Source organism: Euphorbia lathyris, chromosome 1, assembly GCF_963576675.1.
Source record: "Euphorbia lathyris chromosome 1, ddEupLath1.1, whole genome shotgun sequence".
NCBI classification, from domain to species: domain Eukaryota; kingdom Viridiplantae; phylum Streptophyta; class Magnoliopsida; order Malpighiales; family Euphorbiaceae; genus Euphorbia; species Euphorbia lathyris.
The window spans coordinates 22418576-22438826 of NC_088910.1; the positions used below are offsets into that span (position 1 = coordinate 22418576).

The following is a 20251-nucleotide window of genomic DNA, read 5'->3' on the forward strand; positions in this document are numbered from 1 at the left end:
ATAGCTCTCTCATCACATTAGGAGATTTTGTATAATTTGTTCATTGTTATGAACAGCAACATTAGGAGATTTTTTCCCGTTTTAAACTTTTAACTTTATTCACCGTTTGACATTATATATAAAAGTCAATGTTGGCCTTGTGTATAACTTTTAGGTCAACTAGTTTTAGTTGACAAATGATGTCAAAACCAAGTTTTGTTTTAGGAAAGAGTTCACTTTTTTTTTTTTTTAACGAAGAAAGAGTTCACTCTTAATTACTCAGCTTATTCCATCAAAAAAATAAAATATTACTCAGCTTATTGTTATTCTGTAAATATAAGGTTATATGTATAAAATTAATACGGTAATAATAAAATTATGGGAATAAAAGTAAAATAAGAAACACACATTTAGGAGATTTTATACCGTGCTATTGTAGTTCCATGTAGGATATCCAAATGGAACTTATATCCAATACAATGAATACACGTTTATTCATTAATACATTTCAGCTGGGCCCACGTTAAATTAGAAAATAAAAAATTAAAATTAAAACTTGCATTGTTTCCTGTGTTTGGTACGTGTTTAACTCAATCGGATTCTACCTTTTTCCACCCTACCTCCGGCAACTGTCGTTGCAACCTTTTTCTGCCTTTTTACCTCCGGTGACTGCAACTGTCGTTGCAACCTTTTTACCTCCGGTTCGTTGCTATCTATGGCGACTTCGTTGCGTACTTCTGATTCTTCTAAACCAGCCCAATTTTCGAATCTAATGGCCGAGGTAGAATCGACCGGAGGAGTCAATCCGTGGCCAACCGAAGTTTGACTGTTCTGAAGAGGTTCATCTCCGATCATTTTGATTTCCAGAGTGCTTACACAATTGAAATCAGGCTTGAAATTAAGGGTATATCGTTTTTCAGTTTTTAAATTAAGGGTTTCTACCCTTTCAGGATTTCTCAATTTCTTTCTTCATGTATGTGTATTCAAGAATCTTGTTGTTTTGTTTTTACAGGGTTCTGTTTTGAGCGGTGCATTAAATTACCTCCTTAGACAACTGGAAGACGAATATGGAGTACATACGTTCTGGCCTTCTAGTTGGAAGTAAAGTGGGCACCTGTTGATTTTCCAAAAGAAATTGAAAGAAATTGGTATGGTTACTGTTTTTAACATGTTGAGTTGCATTTTTGTGTCAAGAAATCTTATGAACTATGAAGATTTAGAAAATGGAGATATGAAGTGGCTTTTGAGTAGAATATTAGAGGTTGCTTCAACTCCTAATTTGTCTGATTTGTATCCAGTTTTTGGTAGGTTTGATTTGCAAGGTTTGCAGAAGAAAATTAAGGAATTACATGAGAGATGTTTTGAGATTTTTGAAGGTATTGTTGAAGAAAGAAGAGTATGCAAAGGAAAAGATAGAGATTTTCTTGATACTCTCATCACCAATGGTTCATCCAATGATCAGATCAATGTGCTACTTATGGTTTGTTTTCTCTCCTTACTGAAGATCATGCCCAAACTCACAAAACAGTTTGATTAACTATTACTTATGCTTTCCTTTCATTAGGTGATGCTTGAGAGCCATTGATATATAATATTGAATATTTTTATATATAATTTGTGCCAAATTTTGTGAATATGGGAAAAGCTTTACATATAACAGCAACATTAAAATTGCAGTGCCAATCAATGGTAGATTGATAACTCATGCTCTTTTTCACATTGGAATTGAAATGTCTTGTCTTGTGTTTCCAGTGGAGTAGCGAAGAAGTATCCCGAAAATAGAATGCTTGGTTGGTGAAAATTTGTTAATGACAAGGTAAGTAATTCAACGGAACATCAATTTCATATTATACTAAGCAAATGTCTGTTCTTTTCTTAATAATAGAAGTTATCTCTCTTTGATATGCAAGCGTTTTCCATCGGCTGATTTTGTCCTCTTGGATCTAATATTAATGATCTTACAGAACTGGCTAATGCTTTAAGAAAACATGTTTTTGTGCTGTCATATGCTTAAATTAAACTCTACAATATCATGGAGTTAGAAGTTATTACGATGTATGAATGCAGGTGGTCATCTCAAAACGCAGAAGATCATCTCCACCGTCTTTAGCAATTTTGACAAGTCTTTGGAATAGCCCCAAGTTTTGTACCCTTGGGCAGGACAACACCTTGTTTGAAAAGTGAGTCAATGGCATTGAAGTAAAGGAATCCAAGTGTTTTGTCAAGTAATCTTATGGCAATTTGTGGAACTAGGCTATGAAGAACAGATTTTACTGTCTTTCCTATAAATGAAGCATCTTTTATCTATGAAAATGCCTCATCCCTTGGCACGTAAGTCTTGATGTTGCTTCTTGATTCCGATAATGGGTCTAGCATTTGAATTCAAATAATGTGTTAGTGAAATTGATATTAATTGATGTGGAACAATTTAAAAAATCATGGTTTTTTTTTTATCGATTTTAGAGGGTGGGCATCCAGTTCTGCAACGCCTTGGATATGGAAAAGGATTGGCAATGCCACCTAAAACAGGTCATTTGAGATGAATGTTAGAAACAGGTCTAATTCTTTCTTCCTCAGCCTTTTCAATCCACTTGGTGTCTCTGATGGCAAATAGCTCTGTATTACATCCCATTTATTAGTTCCTGATCTTATTAAAAAATAAAGGTTTAATACATCATGCACTCTAAATTTGTTCAAAAAAAACTTAATTAGCATTTCAAACTTCCAAAATGTGCATAAAATATTCGTTAGTCTACTTTCATGCATTTCCTTTATGCTGATAAATAATGCAGGTGGATTCCAAGTTTGTCATTCATTGGGTGGAGGTACTGGTTCTGGCATGGGAACTCTTCTTATTTCCAAGATTAGAGAAGAATGTTGATGAATGTATAGTTTTGGACAATGAGGCCTTGTATGACATCTGCTTCCGGACTCTCAAGATTGCTACTGCAGTGACAGATTTACTTTCAATGCTTGTAAAAAATAAGCATGCATATTATCTCAACATTCATGCTTTTAATTTTTCTATAATACTCTTATTATATGTACTGCTTGTGTTTCTAATTCATGCTCCATTATTCTTTTTACTGAAATCAGGTTTATTCATGATTTTTTTTTTTGCATATATAGATGACATTATATTTCATTTACTCTCCTCCACGGGTTCATTATATTGAAATAAGGTACCAAAATAGACCTATGGTTTTTAGTAAGTATCAATTTAGGCATCGAGAACAGATTGGACACGTCATTCCACGTACAGAACTTAACAGAGTAATATCAATAACGTGTTTCGTTTCGTTATCGAGACCTAAATTGGTACATTTTTTAAATGCTAAGCTTATATTGGTACTATTTTGTACGTGATATCTAAATTGATACTTACCAAAAACCATAGGTCTATTTTGGTACCTTATCCCTATTGAAATTAGTTATACGTTTCTTATTTTTCAATCAACATATTGATTGAATTATGCCACTCAGTACTAACTTTTAACATTAGCTGAAACATCAATTCTAAAAATATAGATGATAATGACTTAACAAGTTTGTGAACCAAAGAGTTATGCAAAATAATATATGATAACTCGAAAAAACATCTGTTAACATCCAAAATAAACTTCACCCCAATTAAATGTTTCAAAACTGAAATTATTAAATTTATAAAAAAAATAAGACATTAATGTGAAAATTGTTCACATTCAAAGTACACAAAAAGAACATATTGTAACAACTCAGTAGCAATAGGAAAAACGGATAAAAACAACTATTTCATATTTTTGCATTTCCTCCTCAACCTCCTTCATCTTTCTGCACTTCATCTTTAACCACCTCATACCCTTCTTCTTACACTGATACAAAAAAAAAAGAACAATTCACAAATTATCAGAAACTCAATTACAACAATTAAACAATGCAATTTACGAGCCTAAGCTCTCACCTTAGCTCCCATGCTCATTTAGTTTTTCCATTGCAGACGTGAAGTTAATTCTTATAACAAAAAGTAATAGTTAGTTTAACAATGAATATGGATATTTGTAAAATTATCATAAAGTTTAAATACTTACTTGATTCAAATTAGTCCTATGATTAATGTTTTGCATCATGGATGTGAAAGACATATTTGATTCAATACCATTATAATCATATTGCATGTTCTATAAAAAGTATCAAAAAATCATTAGCATATATAGTATATATTTAAATAAAGGGATAAGGTACCAAAATAGACTTATGGTTTTTGGAGAAGTATCAATTTAGGTTCCACATATAAAATAGCACCAATATAGGTTTAACGTTTAAAAAATGTATCAATTTAGGTCTCGAGAACGGATTGCACACGTCATTTCCATTACTCCGTTAAGTTCCGATTTCTCCCTCCACTTACAATTGATAGAACTTAACGGAATAATATCAATGACGTGTCTCGTTCCGTTATCGATGCCTAAATTGATATTTTTTTAAAACGTTAAGCCTATATTGATGCTATTTTATCGCGAAGCCTAAATTGATACTTTCCTAAAAACTATAGATCTATTTTGGTACATTATCCCTTAAATAAATAAAATTTTGAAAAACCTTACAGGAATCTGTTGCATTGTTTGCATTGATAAGGATAATGTTGTAGATGAAGGAATATTCTCGGGAGACACGATAGGAGTAAACCAACTCTATAAAAACAATATAACTAATAATTAGTTGAACTATTTCATTGGATCTTTTTTGTTCAAGTATATAAGATCAAAACTATTTCATTATAAAATAACTCATTTATTCTTCTAGTCAAAACTCTCACCTGTGAAGGTACAACCATTCTTTGAGAAATTTCTATGGGTTGAATCACAACATCCTCCACGTTTGTAACTTTTTGTTTAACTACAAATTTAAAAAAGATTATTAGTACACATATAACAAAATATTCAACTAGAGATTCTTATTAGTATAAGAAAACATACCTAATTTTTTAGATCCTTTTTTTGCTCTTGTTTTTCTTTTTTCAAAGTGGCCCTTCAATCTTACATTCCCAACACCTTTTGGCTTAACCCGTGGAGGATTTAAAATTGCAGTATTATTATCATCACAAAAGTCAGGGTTCACTTTATCATCAACCTTATCACCTTCCAAGTTTAATTTTTCTAGTTCACGCTCAACTTCCATCTCAATTCTAGTCAATGCATCTTTACAAATTTTCCTTGTTGTCTCAAATCGTTGACTTCTAAAAAATAAATTATATGCACGAGATGTTAAGTGATTGCGGAATATAGTTTCGGTCTCTTCAACAACATGGTTGCTTGATTCTCCTAACTCTATAGACTTAATCACATTTGCTTTTGCACTTCGAGTCCACCTCTTTAAAATGTACTTTTCAGGTATCATCTTTACATTTTTCACACTGAGAATTCGTAATGCATCAGAACAAAGTATACCCATAGACTCAAATTTCTTACAGCTGCAACTAATTTCTATTGTATCTGCATTAAAAATCACTATTCGAGTTTTCGTATCTCTCTCTTCTTCAACAATCACCTCAAAAGTATATATATTCTCATGTGATGAAACTTCTCTCCAAGTTTTTGCAATCCCATAAACAACGAAATATATACAACGAAAAAATCGAAGAAAGAGGTGAAGTCTTTGGCTGCCAGAAAAAAATCGTAAAAAACAGATGAAGAGATTGTTTTGCAGTTAAACACAGGGAGTGGTGGGAGGAATCGGAAATTCTGTTCATAATAGAGTAAATAATGTAAAATTAAAATTTAATTTTTTTATTTTCTAATTTAATGTGGGTCCAGCTGAAGTGTATTAATGAATACACATGGATTCATTGTATTGGATATAAGTTCCAATTAGGTATCCTATATGGAACTATCATAGCACCATATAAGAACTACACATTTAGGGGGTGTTTGGTTCACTAAAAATATACCTTGGAATGAGAATGAAAATAATTGATTCCCTTTTATAATGTTTGATTCACTAAAATTAGCTTAGGAATGGGAATCTAATTCCCCAAACTATGGGAATCATGATTCTCATCTCTAACCCCATTAATCAAATTTCATTCCCCCTTATTTATTAAATTTAACAAAAAAAAAAAAAAAATAAAAGATAAAACCGTAAAACCCACCCACTACCTCAAAAACAATCCACTTCCAATATTATAACCCATGATTAGTTTTTTTTTTTTTAAAGAATGATGAATATTAATTATAAAGAATAGTTGGACAAAGAATAACATGAGGGTTTGAATACCACTCCTGGCAACCAGACATAGAATCTGCAGCTCTAGCTAACACATGTGTTGCTTGATTCGCTGATCGGCGAACAAAACTAAGACTACAATTGTCTAAACTTTGAAAAATATATCTACAATCACCTATGATTACACCCAGTGGTGAGTTAACAGGCAGTTGCTGCTTGATGAGTTGAGTCAAGAGTTGAGAATCGGACTCGAAGTGGACGCTTGTCTTGTTTCGTTGTTTCGCCCATTTGAGAACTTCCCTAAATGCCAGCGCTTCAGCCATTAGGGGATCTAATGGTCATCGCACTGTTCCATTCCCACAAGCTTTGAATGATCCGAGTTCGTCCCTTTCAATGAAACCGAAGCCCAGGGAGTTGTGGAAGACTGCTGCATCAAAGTTTATTTTAACAGTTCCAGCTCGTGGGGGAATCCATGTGGGATTAGCTGCTTGAGGAGGGCTTGGAGAGATGCGGGCCGTTGCTTGCGCCTATTTCCATTTGGAGAGAAACGCGGTCGCCTTGCTAAAGATAACAGAGGCTGGGTCGATTTGGTGCTTCCAGATCCACATATTTCACGCCTGCCAGAGAGACCAACAGATTGCTGCTGCAATTTCTTGCTGATTCCTCGAGTAATTGCTTCTTATATGTGACCAGAAGTCCGTGAAGCTCGAAACCAGTGAACTGCAATCCCCCATATCAGAAAAATTCCATACATGTTTAGCTCGTGGACATGAGAGAAGAGCGCGGAAGCTATCCTCAATTCCGTTCCTGCACCAAACACATTGTTGAGGGATCGGAACAAAATGGGCTACTAGCGCTGCGCATGTCGGTAGACAGTTCGCAAGGCTTCTCCATAACAAATCCTTCACCTTTGGAGGGATAAACAAGTTCCAAACTCCACTCCACATTGGCGCTGATATATCGACTATTTGAACATTTTTGCTTGCATAACCACTACGAACCGTATACTGTCCCGTTCTTTCTTGATCCCAATACCAGCCGTCCGCCCTTGGTCTATGGGATATAGGAATCTGGTAGATCAGCGCCATATCCCTTTCAGAAAACAGCCGTTCAATGACCTCGGTATCCCATTGATTGTCAGAAGAAATGAGGCTGCTAACTGTTTTATTAGTATAAGTTGAAAATGGAACAACTTCAACAAAGGGATTCATTTTATCAGGAAGCCATGGGTCGGACCAGACACGAGTGTCTTTCCCATCTCCAACAGCACGTCTTAAGCCTGCCCTAAGAAGGTCCTTCGCAGCTAGAACACTACGCCAAAGAAAACTTGGATTATTGACGGCTATAGCTTCTAGCACCGATGTTCTCGAGAAATAGCGCGCCTTATAGACCTGTGCCACCAGAGAATTAGGATTCATCAGAATCCGCCATAGTTGTTTAGCAAGTAGGGCCAAGTTAAATTGATTCAGTTTTTTGAAACCCATGCCACCGGACTTTTTCGGTTCACATAATTTGTCCCAAGATTTCCAACGAACACCTCTTCGTGAGCCATGTTCTGCACCCCACCAAAATGAATTCATCATCTTCTCAAGATCTGCACAAAGTATTTCCGGTATCAGAAACAGACTCATCGCGTAGGATGGTAGTGATTGCAGGACGGATTTAATTAGAATTTCCTTGCCAGCTCTTGAGAGGAATTTAGCCTTCCAGCTATTTAGCCTTTTAGTAAACATTGCCTCTAAATAGGCAAAAACCTCCACCTTTTTCCTCCCGATTAGTGCAGGTAGTCCCAAATATTTGCTTGCATTAGTGGCCTGATCCACCCCCAACAACAAGCTTATATTGTTGTGTAGCTTCGCACTACAGTTGCGGTTGAAATTAATTGAAGACTTTGAGAAATTTACCTTCTGACCTGATGCTAATTCGTATGCTTTCAAACTGTTCCTGATCACTGTACTTTCTGGAGTTGTAGCCCTGAAGAAAAGATAACAGTCATCGGCAAAAAACAGATGCGAAATACTGGGAGCTGACCTTGCTATTTTGCACCCATGAATATGACCACTATTTTCAAGATGTGTCAGAAGAGTCGACAGGCCTTCCGCACATATGAGGAATACATAAGGCGAAATCGGGTCACCTTGGCGGAGGCCCCGCTGTGGAAGGATAGGGCCAACAGAATGATCGCCATTTATAATTTGGTAACGGGCCTTAGTCACACACTGCATCACTAACTGAATCCATCTGACATCAAATCCCAATCTTTCCATCATTTTTTCAAGGAATCTCCATTCTACCCGGTCATATGCCTTAGCCATGTCGAGCTTCAAGGACGCCACCCCTTTCTTCCCCTGAGTCTTCCTTTTAAGGTAATGGTTAACTTCAAAAGCAAGCATCACGTTATCCGTAATTAGCCGGCCTGTACATATATAAAATAATAAAAAAATAGTAAATAATATATTATATTTTATTTAGTAAATTATATTTATCAAAATTATTAGTCGTCTAATTAATTTAATAAATAAATATTACATTCCGATTACGGATTAAACCAAACAGAATTGTTAAATTGTGATTCCGATTCTAATTTCCTAACATTTCGATTCTGATTCCAAAGTTTAAACCAAACGCCCCCTAGGTGAAATATATGTGATGTTGTAAGAGAAAAACTACAAGTCACTCAAAAATAACTCCATTAATAATAATAATAATACAAAAAATTAAGAGTTTTTAAGCACACTCAAAAAGATATACATTACATTAATTTAGAATTCAGCTAAATATATATAATAATAATAATGTACTTTTAATATTTAAAATAATAATATTTTTCAAGTATAAAATTAAAATTCAGTTGCGATGCATGAATCCGTCCAAGAAAGGAGGGCTAGATCTAGGCGGAGCCCCACACTTGTCCACTGAATCTTCCAAGCCGTATCTAAGGACTAGGGTTGATATTAGGGAGGGATTCTGTCTCACCAAGTCTAATATTTTGAATATTTGTTCACCGACTTGAATCATCAAGCGATCCGTTTCAGAGTGTCAGGATTTGTTCTCTTGTCCTCGTTACCTCTTTTATGAAAGAAGACTAGTGTAATTATTCAATAAGGATATATTTTGTCATTATTAGAAGATGCTTTTAAGGGTTCATTTTTAGCCTATAAATATGTAGTTTCATATTGTAAAAGAATCAATCATAATAATAATAATAATAATATTATTATTATTATTAATTGAGGTATTTTCTCTCAAAAATCCAACCTTTCGTTAAAGGCTTGTTTACCATTAGGGTCTATAATTCATTCAAGTTAACCTTGAGAAACATCTTTGTTGGTTTAAGGTCAAAACTCTCACATTTCTTTCTCCCAACCTACTTTCGATATATATCAAGTGGTATCGGAGTCTCACTGTTTCCTAACTAGAAACCTCTTAGAAGCTATGGTCCAACAAAGAGTTACCTCGGAATATGAAAGCATTCGAGAAGCACATTGAAGATCTAAGACATGAAGCCTGTGTCGAATACCAAGTTGTAAGGGAAAACATCATCACCCTAAGAAGAGATTTGTTATAGGCGATTTAATAGAATCGATCCCCCAATTATGAATCTTGTAAATAGAGCGGGAAATGCCCAATCGAAGAAGATGGAACAACATAGTATTAGGACGAATGCCCTTACTGCAACAGGCACAAGGATTTTTCGGAACACCTCAAACATCACGAGGTTATAGACCTAAATCCTTACTTATTTGACGTTGAAGACAATGAGGATGAGGAAGTCTATAATGAAAAGGGTGACTTAATAGAAGAAGTAATTATGAGCATGAAAGGAAATATCGGGTATATGGCCAAAATGCTCACTACCATGTCAGAAATGGAAGAGGTCCCAAAGGCAAAGGAGGCCCTTGATGTTGGAAATTAGGCTAACGTATAGCAGCGGAAATAGAAAATTTTTAACCTATTTCCGTTTAACCCTAGGATCCGTTAATCGTTATTTCATATAAAGAAGGATAAGAAGAATTACCTTTTGATGATCAATCTACCGTTGTTAATGAAGTGCCCACAACTCTTCTCCGAGTTCCCAAACACGAAATAAAACACGGGAAGATTAATTTAGAATCAACCGTTGAATAGCAACCTAAGTAGATTGCCTCTAACTAATCAACACAAGATCAAGGATAAAAGAAATAGATGAAATCAATTGATCGGAAGGAAGCCGTAGAAAATCTCGTCTTCGAACTAGGGGTGTCGAAGTTTTCTCTCTCCCGGTTGCACTGAGTATTTCGAAAATCTCAATAGGGTTTTCACTAGTGGATTTCAAAAATCCTAGGGGGGTATTTATAATCTCTTGTATCTAATCCTTAGTTAGATAGAATTAGGTTACTGAATAGGAATTCAATTCGGAATAGAATTCCTAATTATTATCTCATTATATATCTAATATATTAAGGATAATAATAATAACCTTATTGGATAATAATAGGAGTATTATAATCTAATTAAAACTCCTAACTTATTTATCTCTTAATTAATTTAATTCATAATCCTAATCTAATTAGGATTAACAAAATCAAATTAATTATTCATGTATTTAACTACATGAATTTTGACCCCCCTTGGTCCATGGGCCTTATTGGGCTCAATTGGGCTTCCATCAATTAATTAACATCTATCTCTCTTTTAGGTTCCAAGTCTTATGTGTGACCCATTAGGTTCTTATTGCTTCTAGCCGTATGCAACGTTATTAAATTAATTTTCAAAGAATTATATTTAATCTTTGCATAACGGAATGATGTACAGAGTATGTGATTAGCAAGTCCGTAATCATTCCCCCAGAGCTATAAGAAGACAGGTTGATTCTGTCGTTAACCTTTCCGTATTAGTTACAGTATAATTCGATCCTTTATCAACTACATCCTTGAACTGAATCTTATGACTATGGATGATGTCAAGTCACATATAGCGAGACGTTCGTTTTACTTGTACAGGCCGAGTCAACTCAAATAGATAGGTTAAGTGAAATCTGTATTTCAAGTCTTAAGCTATCACCTTGCAAGGATTTAGAGTCGAGTCTTCCACAAGCGATCCTTGGATGTATCTCCCATTTATCGGGAGTGATAAATGTTCAATCCAATATATAACGATCCCGCAATCACTTCCTGTGATACCCAACGTCTACTGTTCACACCCCAGAGTCATCTCTGTTAAGGATCGTGTTACACCAGAGTCAAAGCGTCACATTCCGCAATCCAGAATACCAATTAATATTCCTTTGAGTCTGAGGATTAGTTATACCTATTAATACCAATGAGATGAACAGGTGACAAGGATGAATCTACCCATCCTGTTATCTCAAATCGGATCCCCAATCCTAATGAACTACTTTTCATCGGATCCATGTAACTGTCTAGATATCTGTATATATGAAGCTTGTGAGATCAGCTTTCTGTCGGACAGAAGACATTGTTACATGCAAGTCTCAACAGTGATATATCAATCCTAAACATATCACTTGACTTGGGGTGGTTTTAAGTTTATTAGTTTATTATAAAGTTTTGTCTCACTTCATGCTTGTATGAACACTTTATAATCACTTTAAACAAACTTACGGATTTCCTTTTATTAGACTTTATTTAGTGATCATATTGTTTGGTGGAATTCTGCACCAGCTTTTGCAATAGATTTATTTCTGATGATATGTATTGTTTAGAACAATTTCGTTTCTCTTAATTTTTCTCCTGTATTTTTTCCTCATTTTAATCAAATTCGGGTCTGGGTTTTTGATTGGTTTTGTGAAGTTGCCAACCTGGGATCTTTGCATTCCGATCTTAGCCTGTAACCCAACTTTTACTTAAAAAAAATTTAGATAGTCTGAATAAATGTTTTTATGATTTAATTAAGAAAAATTATGTTAAGAATATAATAAGTCGTAAGTTATGTTGATTGAATTAAGAGGATAAATTAATAAATTTTTATGTTTAAGAAGTGATATGATCGATTTCGTAGAAAATATGTCCGCCTTTTAGACTTACAAACATTCATTATCTTGTATTCCCTTCATACCCGGTGTCATTTATGATCGGATGTGACATTTAATCCTTTCCAACAACAAAATATCAGAACGTTAAACTTCCTGATTTATCTCCACTGTTCAAATATTTTTGCCACTTTCTTCTCCACAACTCCACTTCCTAACATTCAATTTTCACATTCTTAGGTAACCAAAAAGAATTTCACATTCTTAAAAAAAACATTCAATTTTCACAATATATATATAGGATTTGGTTTTGTTTCCAATACATAGTTTTTATTCAATGGAATTATCTTTGCAAAAATGATTTTCTTTTAGACAAGTTTTTACTTATTTTTGACCTTGAGTGCACAACACTATAACAAAAAGTGCTTATAGAGATGGTTTCTTTTCGCTTGTAGGGATGGTTTTAACTACCCCTACAAGGTCTAGGGGCTGTTTTGTCGACCTCTCCAAATCTGTAGCCAAAGGAGACCGTAGCTACGAATTAGCGATGAAAATCATCACCGATGGATAGAGTATTTATACATTATTTATTATATATATTGCTTTTTATATTCCAATTTGGTACCTATAATAATTATTGATTAATTTATCAAATTTAAATGTACAAATCAATTCAAAAAGAACATATAATCTATAAAAAAAATATCAACTTTGATACACTACTCCATTCAATACATAATTCTAAAATAAATAAATAAACTAAATTTAATGGAATATGTCATTTCAACACCACTATCTTAATATTGCAACATTAATGTCATTTCAATATAAAAATAAAACACCTTTGTGAAGGTTAGAAGCTGTTCTATTCCTTCTAGAGGAAGTAAAGCTGCCTAGGGGATCAACTTGCTACCTATCTTTGAGGTGAAGTGATCCGCCCGTAGGACTTGTGAACCCTTCTTTGGGAAGGGAGTGAGAGAGTGTAAAGTCCTTGCGTCCAAGGAATGTTTTAACTCTTTCTCGAATGGTGATCATCTAAAGCTGGATCCGCCCATGAGAGTGTTCTCCTATCTTTGAGGAGAAAGTTGAGGGTGTAATGATCTCATGTTTGAGACGATTTTAACCCGCTTTTTATGGTGGTCAATCCTTTTCCTGTCTTTGAGGAGAGAGTTGAGCTTATTTGAAAGCTCTTGAGGGTCTGTGCTTCTTATCTTTATGGAAAAGGGATCCGCCCGTGATGGGATCAATTATCCGATCTTTGAGGTAATTGATCCACCTGTGGAACTTTTCATTCGCCAGCCACTAGGCGTATATCAGCACTAAAAGCTAGGCAAATGAATATAAAAAGTATGGCGAGAAAGAATAAATTATAAAATATAGGATACTATAACAGTTTAATGCACATATAAGAATATGTAAAAATACTGATTTTTAGGCCCATGGTTTCGTCTTTTCTGAGCAACTAGAACCGCATCCTCAATGATGTTTAACTTATGAGTAATCACATCTGGGCTTACTCCTGTGGGGATCTCATTCTCCTATGTAAATACGCTTTCAGACTCAATGAGAACTTTTTTAACATCCTCTTTGATCTCAAGTTTTAATCCTTTGGCGATCCGCACCCGCTTTCCATCAGCAATAAGGAGCGTTTCTGTGTCGGTCAAAGCTGTAGTGACAAGTTAATATTTCTCACCTTCGTCCTCTTTGGATTGTGGGCGGATTGATAGTGACGCCGAGTATAAGTCTCTTTAGCCACCTTTTGGTTCCCGCTAATCATTACTCCTCCTTTGCTGGTGGGAATGTACATTGTCAGATGACGGATGGAAATTAGGGCTGCAACCTCTGGCCCTTGGTCTGGATAGTGTGACCCGTCACTCCAATGATGTCAACAATGGTTGTTTCTATTTGGATCGGATCAACCTTTAGTTTGGCGAATGCACCTTTGCTGATGACATTGCGAGAACTGCCCGTGTCTTTACTCGCTTTATTTTATCTCCCATCCTTGAATCGCCATTGTTACTACCAATGCATCTGCATGTGGAGAGATTACTGGATCTGTTTCTACAAAAGAAGCAATGGAAGGATGTTTTATCCAGAGCGGATATTTTTGCTTTTTCCACGGGTGGCTGATACACTGGTCCATCTGCTATGACATTAATGACACTTTTGAATTTATTTTTGGGATCTGTCTTCTACTTGTCATCTTGTTATTTGTTATTCTGGACAAAGCTATCTAGTTTGCCAGCTCCCAGCAAGCTTCAGTGTGGTGGCCAACCAATGTGGTGGCCAACCTGTAGTACGCTTTGGCGTTTCTTCCAACGGTTACATGCTCCCCTCCTTTGGGTTCGGGATATGTAATGTCCCGCTTTTATTGAATATTTTCTTTTATATTGTGGTAAGTTGGAAGCTTTAAACATTCTGTCCGCTTCGTACCCTAGGATCCGTGCTGTGAATGGCGAATTCATGTTAACTTGATGGCGTACCTTTCTGCATTGTTCTCTTATCTATATAGAGCGGCATGCACTCGCCTTTCAATCTCATCATTCGTGTGTTCAATGTTGAATCATGATGGTGAAGCCGGTTCTTGATCTTGATCTCGATCATGTTGAGGTTATGCTTGGAGATATGGTTTAACGCGGATGGATGTTGTCACAACCGTGGGAGCCATTTTATCTAGCTTCGAATATCTTGTCTCCTCATCCTTCAACATTTTGCTAACATAATAGATGGAGAACTGCTGACCTTATTCTTCTTGAATAACCACGGTGCACATAGCTTTATCCATGACAGATTGATACAAATGCAGGTCTCCCCTTCAGATTGGTCTGCTCATCAAGGGTGGTTCTGCTAGGAATTTTTTTATACCTTGATATGCTTGTTGACAATCTTTCTAGTACGATGATCCGCCCGTTCAACCTCTGGATCTTTCTCACCTATAGTGGGGCTTTCATTTAGGCGCTCTTTTCACCTTTTTCCTCGCAAGGTTTTTATTTTATCTGGATTTGCTCTAACTCCTTTTTGGCCAATGACATAGTCAAGGAATTTTTCTGAAGTGACTCTGCATATACACTTCTTTGGATTGAGCTTTATTTTTCATATCAGTGTTTGCACTAGTTGTAGTATTAGCAACTCCCTTATACATGTGGGTTAGCACTGAAAGAACTCCAGAAGTGGGGCATACTATGTCCATTATTAAAAGATTGTGGTAAGTCATAAAAGCTATATTCACTTACCTTGGGGATCAATGGCTTGATCCATGGAACATACTTCATAGCAAAAGAATGTTTGCATTTGCCTTGTTGGCAAATATCATGTATGATGCAATTCTTTTTATGGAATTTTTAATTCATCTTGGAATCAACTTAATAATTCCTTCGCGTTGGTCCCTGACTCTAGAATGAACTTAGTCAAAGGATAAAACCGAGTAAATATTATATGTCAAACAAATTCATAATAGAATTTTAATCGTGCTTGTTTTAATAATAATATCACGTATAACGGTCATAACGATAAAGATTGCTACTGCACATGAATATCATAATGAATTCTTAATAAATAACCATAATGAGAATGGTTTAAGAATAATGTCCTTTTGTATTCCAATGCGCATTAATATCCAAGATAGCATATTTATTTTAAACGTCATAAAAGTTATGACATTCTATATTGGGTAAGATATCTTACATAGTTGCTATTTACTTGCAATTAATATTATGCATCCATACATTAATGGCATTCAGAGATCATTAAAGCCTCATTTGAATGAGGTGTAATTAAAGAAAGGTAAGTGATGATTTAATAATATAGTTATATATAAAATTACTCTTATATTATTTCATTTGTACGAATAAAATAAAAGAGAAAGGGTAATTTTGGAAGAAAAATACATGTACCATGATTCTCCTCCAATTTGGAGTGTAAGGAAAATTACTCAAAATTCACTCTCACCTACCTTCACATACAATCCTCCAATTTTTAAGGAATTCTCATGTATATCTTAAGAATTTCGCATAAATTAATGTTCTGATCCGAAACCGACACTTGCACTATTTTGTAGTTAGCTCAGGACATGAAAGTTTTGTTTATCCAATTTGGTAATTCATCAGCCCATAATGGCCTTAATAGTTAGGGACAATTACAGGATAATTACAAATAGACTCAATATTTTCAAGTCTCTTGTGTTGGTAACAGAAATTCTAACAATGTCAAATAAACATTTTTTATATGAATAGACACATCCTTGTAAAAAAGGGAATGAAATAACTGTTTGACAAAACAATATTCAAAAATATGAATTTCTGATATTAAAAGTACTATATAGGAGAAAAGCCATATATAGATTGTGAATTGTACAAGGAAAAACCAAATATGATTTTTTTTTGTAATTTCTTCTAATAGTTATATGCATGTTCATCCAAAAGACCGACCAGATCTAAATAATTTGTAATTACATGAGCCCTTTTATGATATTTTAATATCAAATGACAAAATCACATTGAATGGATGATTTTTTTTTGTAAATCCCAAGATTACGGGTCTTATACATGCGTTTGTACTAATTCAATAATAATGGCATATTACACTTGTCATGCATAAAAATATGAGGGCATAGTAAGCATGCAAGATTTAATGAAAGATTTGTGTCTATGACTTCATCTTTCACAGTTTATTAGATTTATCATAATAACATGTAATGATATTCATAGCACTTTATAAGAGTGAGGGATCTCAATTTTCTTTAATTAAAAATGGAATAAGAAAGGGGAGGAAACTTATCTTTTTCATCATAAAATTCCAGATTTAATGTAGAAATCTCTTTCCCACCAATATATGGAGAACTGTATCTTCGGATAGATTTGTTGTACTGATTGAGCCAAAGTTTGAGATTGTGATTTCTATTCTGTTGACTCCATTGTTTTGTTCTTTGTGAAACTCTATACAATCAAGATTTTGTGATCTTCTGTTTGTTAGAGATCCACGATCACCGCACCAATTGATAACAAGTGGAGAAATTCCGATCAAAGTCCGTCCCTGTGGGGGGCATCGTTGGGTTCGACGGGGGGAAGCTCTGATGCCAAAGTCAGTGAGATGATTCAAGGAAAACAAACTGAATTGACAGAGGCTATGAGAATGTGTGTACCTTGATAGCCTAGGGATGTAGGCTATATATAGATAGGAAGTCGTAACCTTCAGCATCTAGAAGGTCTCCATTAATGCTCCATTAATGGCGGTTACTGGTTACCTTTAAGCTGGCGGTTACTGGTTACCTTTAACCTGGCGGTTAGCTAATTGATAGCTCATTAATGGTCTTTATGGCCGAGTCGGCGGTTAGCCGTTACTGTGATGAATCAGGTGAAAAAGGAGATTCGCCTCATAGGTTCGCCAGCGGATCTCACTGAGCTGAATCGTGGAAATCCGCCATCCGGTTCTTCTTGCGGTGTTCTCAAGGTGAATATCCCTTTTGGTCCTTGGGATAATATTCTGTCAGTAAGATGAATATCCCTTTTCATATTCTTTGATCCGTCAAGGCGTATGTACGCTCTCCTTGAGAGCTATGGCGGGTCTCCGCTACTCGCTCTCATCGGGCGTATCTCGTTATGGCGTATCTCACCATGGTCCACGTGGCGTGGCATAATGCTAGAGACTCCTTCCTTTTCCTCATTATTTACATATTCTCCCCTGCATTAATTATCATTAATTCTACATTAATCATGTATAAATATCTCTTTTAGAAGGAATAATGGTTTGCCATTATTTCTATTAATTTTCCCTTATTCCTTATTCAAGAATAATTTGGGTTGTTATCAAAAGTCAAGGAATCAAAAGTAAATCAGCATATGAGATTATACGAGCTGTTCGAGATGAATGATAATGAGGACATCTCGGCATGAATGCTGACTCGACCGAAGCTGACTCATCAGACGATGAGGAGATGGCCATGTTTACACGAAAAATGAAGAAGCTGTTTAGAAAGAGTGAAAAGAACAGCAGAAGGCCATTCAGAAAAAGTGACAGGTACAAAGCTGAGTCCAGTGACAAATACAAGAAGGACAGCTCCAAGCCTGTCACATGTTTCGAGTGCCACCAAACTGGGCACATCAAGTCAAGCTGCCCGAACCTCAAGAGAGACAAGAAGGGAAACAAGAAGGAAATGGTAGCAACATGGAGTGACAGTGACGAGTCAACATCATCCAAAGCTGACGCAAATGAAATGGCAAACATATGCTTCATGGCCGATGATGCTGACCACTCTCAATCTGAGCAAGCTGACCTCTCTAATGAAACTGACCAGGAGGTACACAACAATGAGGTAACGTCCTTACTTTTGCTTAGAAATGAGATGATAAACGCCCTGAGTGATTTATATGCGCTAACTAAAAAGTGCAATAAGAAAGTAAAGGCACTCAGCAGGCGGTGTGATGAGATTGAAGAGGTCAAGCTGAGTGACCTCCGATATCTTCTCCAAGACAACTCAACTTTGCATAGCAACATGAAAATTATGCACAAGTTTGTCTCGGAGGTCGAGTCAGATTCAAAGAAACTGAAAAAGGATGTCACTACATTACAGAGCCAAATAAAAGGCTCAAATAAAAATAAACCCCATGCTGAGTACTCAAGTACTAGTCAGCATAAACAGTTCACACAGTGTGACTGTTGCGGGAAAAAGGAACACACAAAAGAAGTGTGTTGGTACAATAAGCGGATTGTCCAATGTGACTTCTGCGGAAAGAAAGGACATACCATAAAGGTATGTTGGCATGCTCAGCACAATAATGCTGACCATCCTCAAAGGGTAATTTATTGTGACTTCTGTGGTAAAAGTGGCCACACCATCAAAGTATGCCGTCATAAATTAAAATACAACTTTGCACCTGTTTATGCTAACAAACGAGGACCCAAAAAGAATTGGGTACCTAAAGATGAATAGTCTAAAATGCAGGTGAGCCTGAGATGCGTGGAGAAATAAAAAATGTGGTATAAAGACAGCGCATGCTCGAGGCACATGACTGGTGATGAAACTCAGTTCATCACACTAGAGCTTAAACGAGGTGGAAGTGTAAGCTTTGGAGACAATAAGAAGGGTAAGATAGTCGGCTCAGGCACTATCGGAGGTAACCCAACTATTGAGTCAGTCTCCTTAGTTAAAGGTCTCAAATACAATCTGCTGAGTGTAGCTCAGCTTTGCAAGAGCGGCAGAAAGGTTGTATTTGATGATACTCAGTGTCAAATAATCGAGGGAAAAACAAACGAATTGATTTTAACTGCCCCTCGTATAGACAATGTGTACATGCTGAGTTTGGAAAAACAGTTTTCTAAAAATATATGCTTAGTGTCTAAAGAGGATAACTCCTGGCTATGGCATAGAAGACTTGGTCATGTAAGCATGGACCTTCTTGCCAAATTAGCTAGAAAGCAACTAGTTGAGGGACTGCCCAAACTTAAATTTGAAAAAGATCAATTATGTAATGCTTGTCAGCAAGGGAAACAAACTAAAAAGTCATTTCAAAGTAAAAATATTGTCTCAACCAAGAGACCATTGGAATTACTACACTTGGATCTTTTCGTACCTGTCCAGCCACTTAGCTTGGGAGGTAAGAAATTTTCCTTAGTCATTGTAGATGATTTCTCTCGGTACACTTGGATCATCTTGCTGAGTAGCAAGGATGAAACATTTGAGATGTTCACCACATTGATCAAAAAGCTTGAAAATGACAAAGACCTAAAAGTAGCTCATATTAGAAGTGACAATGGTGGAGAATTCAAAAACCAACAGTTTGATGAATTCTATGAAACCAGTGGTATTGACCACAATTTCTCTGCTCCTAGAACACCTCAACAAAATGGGGTTGTTGAAAGGAAGAACAGAACAATTGTCGAAATAGCTAGGACAATGCTGAGTGAAAATAGGCTTCCAAAGTATTTCTGGGGTGAAGCTTGTTGGTCCCTGGTAATTAGTTCCAAGGGGGGGTTAAGAACTAATATAACTTTTTCGTGTTTTAATTAAGCTGACTGGAAGTAATTTTGAGAGTTTATTAACTCGGCTTTTGGTCAGCTTGGTGAGATATGTTTGAAGACAGCTTTAGTCAGATGTTGACTAAA

At 35.7% G+C, this 20251-nt stretch overlaps 2 long non-coding RNA genes across 5 annotated transcripts; one reads left to right on the top strand and one right to left on the bottom strand.

Annotated features, from left to right (window-relative positions):
- The first annotated feature begins 535 nt into the window (after positions 1-535).
- LOC136222523 (uncharacterized) lies at positions 536-3075 on the top strand. 3 transcript variants are annotated; one of them, XR_010685680.1, is made up of 7 exons: positions 537-883; positions 992-1127; positions 1278-1459; positions 1732-1795; positions 2047-2310; positions 2443-2535; positions 2772-3075. It is a non-coding gene; the product is annotated as an uncharacterized lncRNA (long non-coding RNA). The 3 variants fall into 3 exon arrangements; XR_010685678.1 differs by having other exon boundaries at positions 536-883; positions 1288-1459; positions 2443-3073; XR_010685675.1 differs by having other exon boundaries at positions 2443-3072.
- A 622-nt stretch (positions 3076-3697) lies between these two features.
- On the bottom strand, positions 3698-4970 carry LOC136222641 (uncharacterized). 2 transcript variants are annotated; one of them, XR_010685692.1, is made up of 5 exons: positions 4935-4970; positions 4775-4854; positions 4563-4649; positions 3920-3969; positions 3698-3830 (listed from the first exon to the last, which is right to left on the bottom strand). It is a non-coding gene; the product is annotated as an uncharacterized lncRNA (long non-coding RNA). The 2 variants fall into 2 exon arrangements; XR_010685687.1 differs by lacking the exon at positions 4935-4970 and having other exon boundaries at positions 4775-4895.
- Between the last annotated feature and the right edge of the window lie 15281 nt (positions 4971-20251).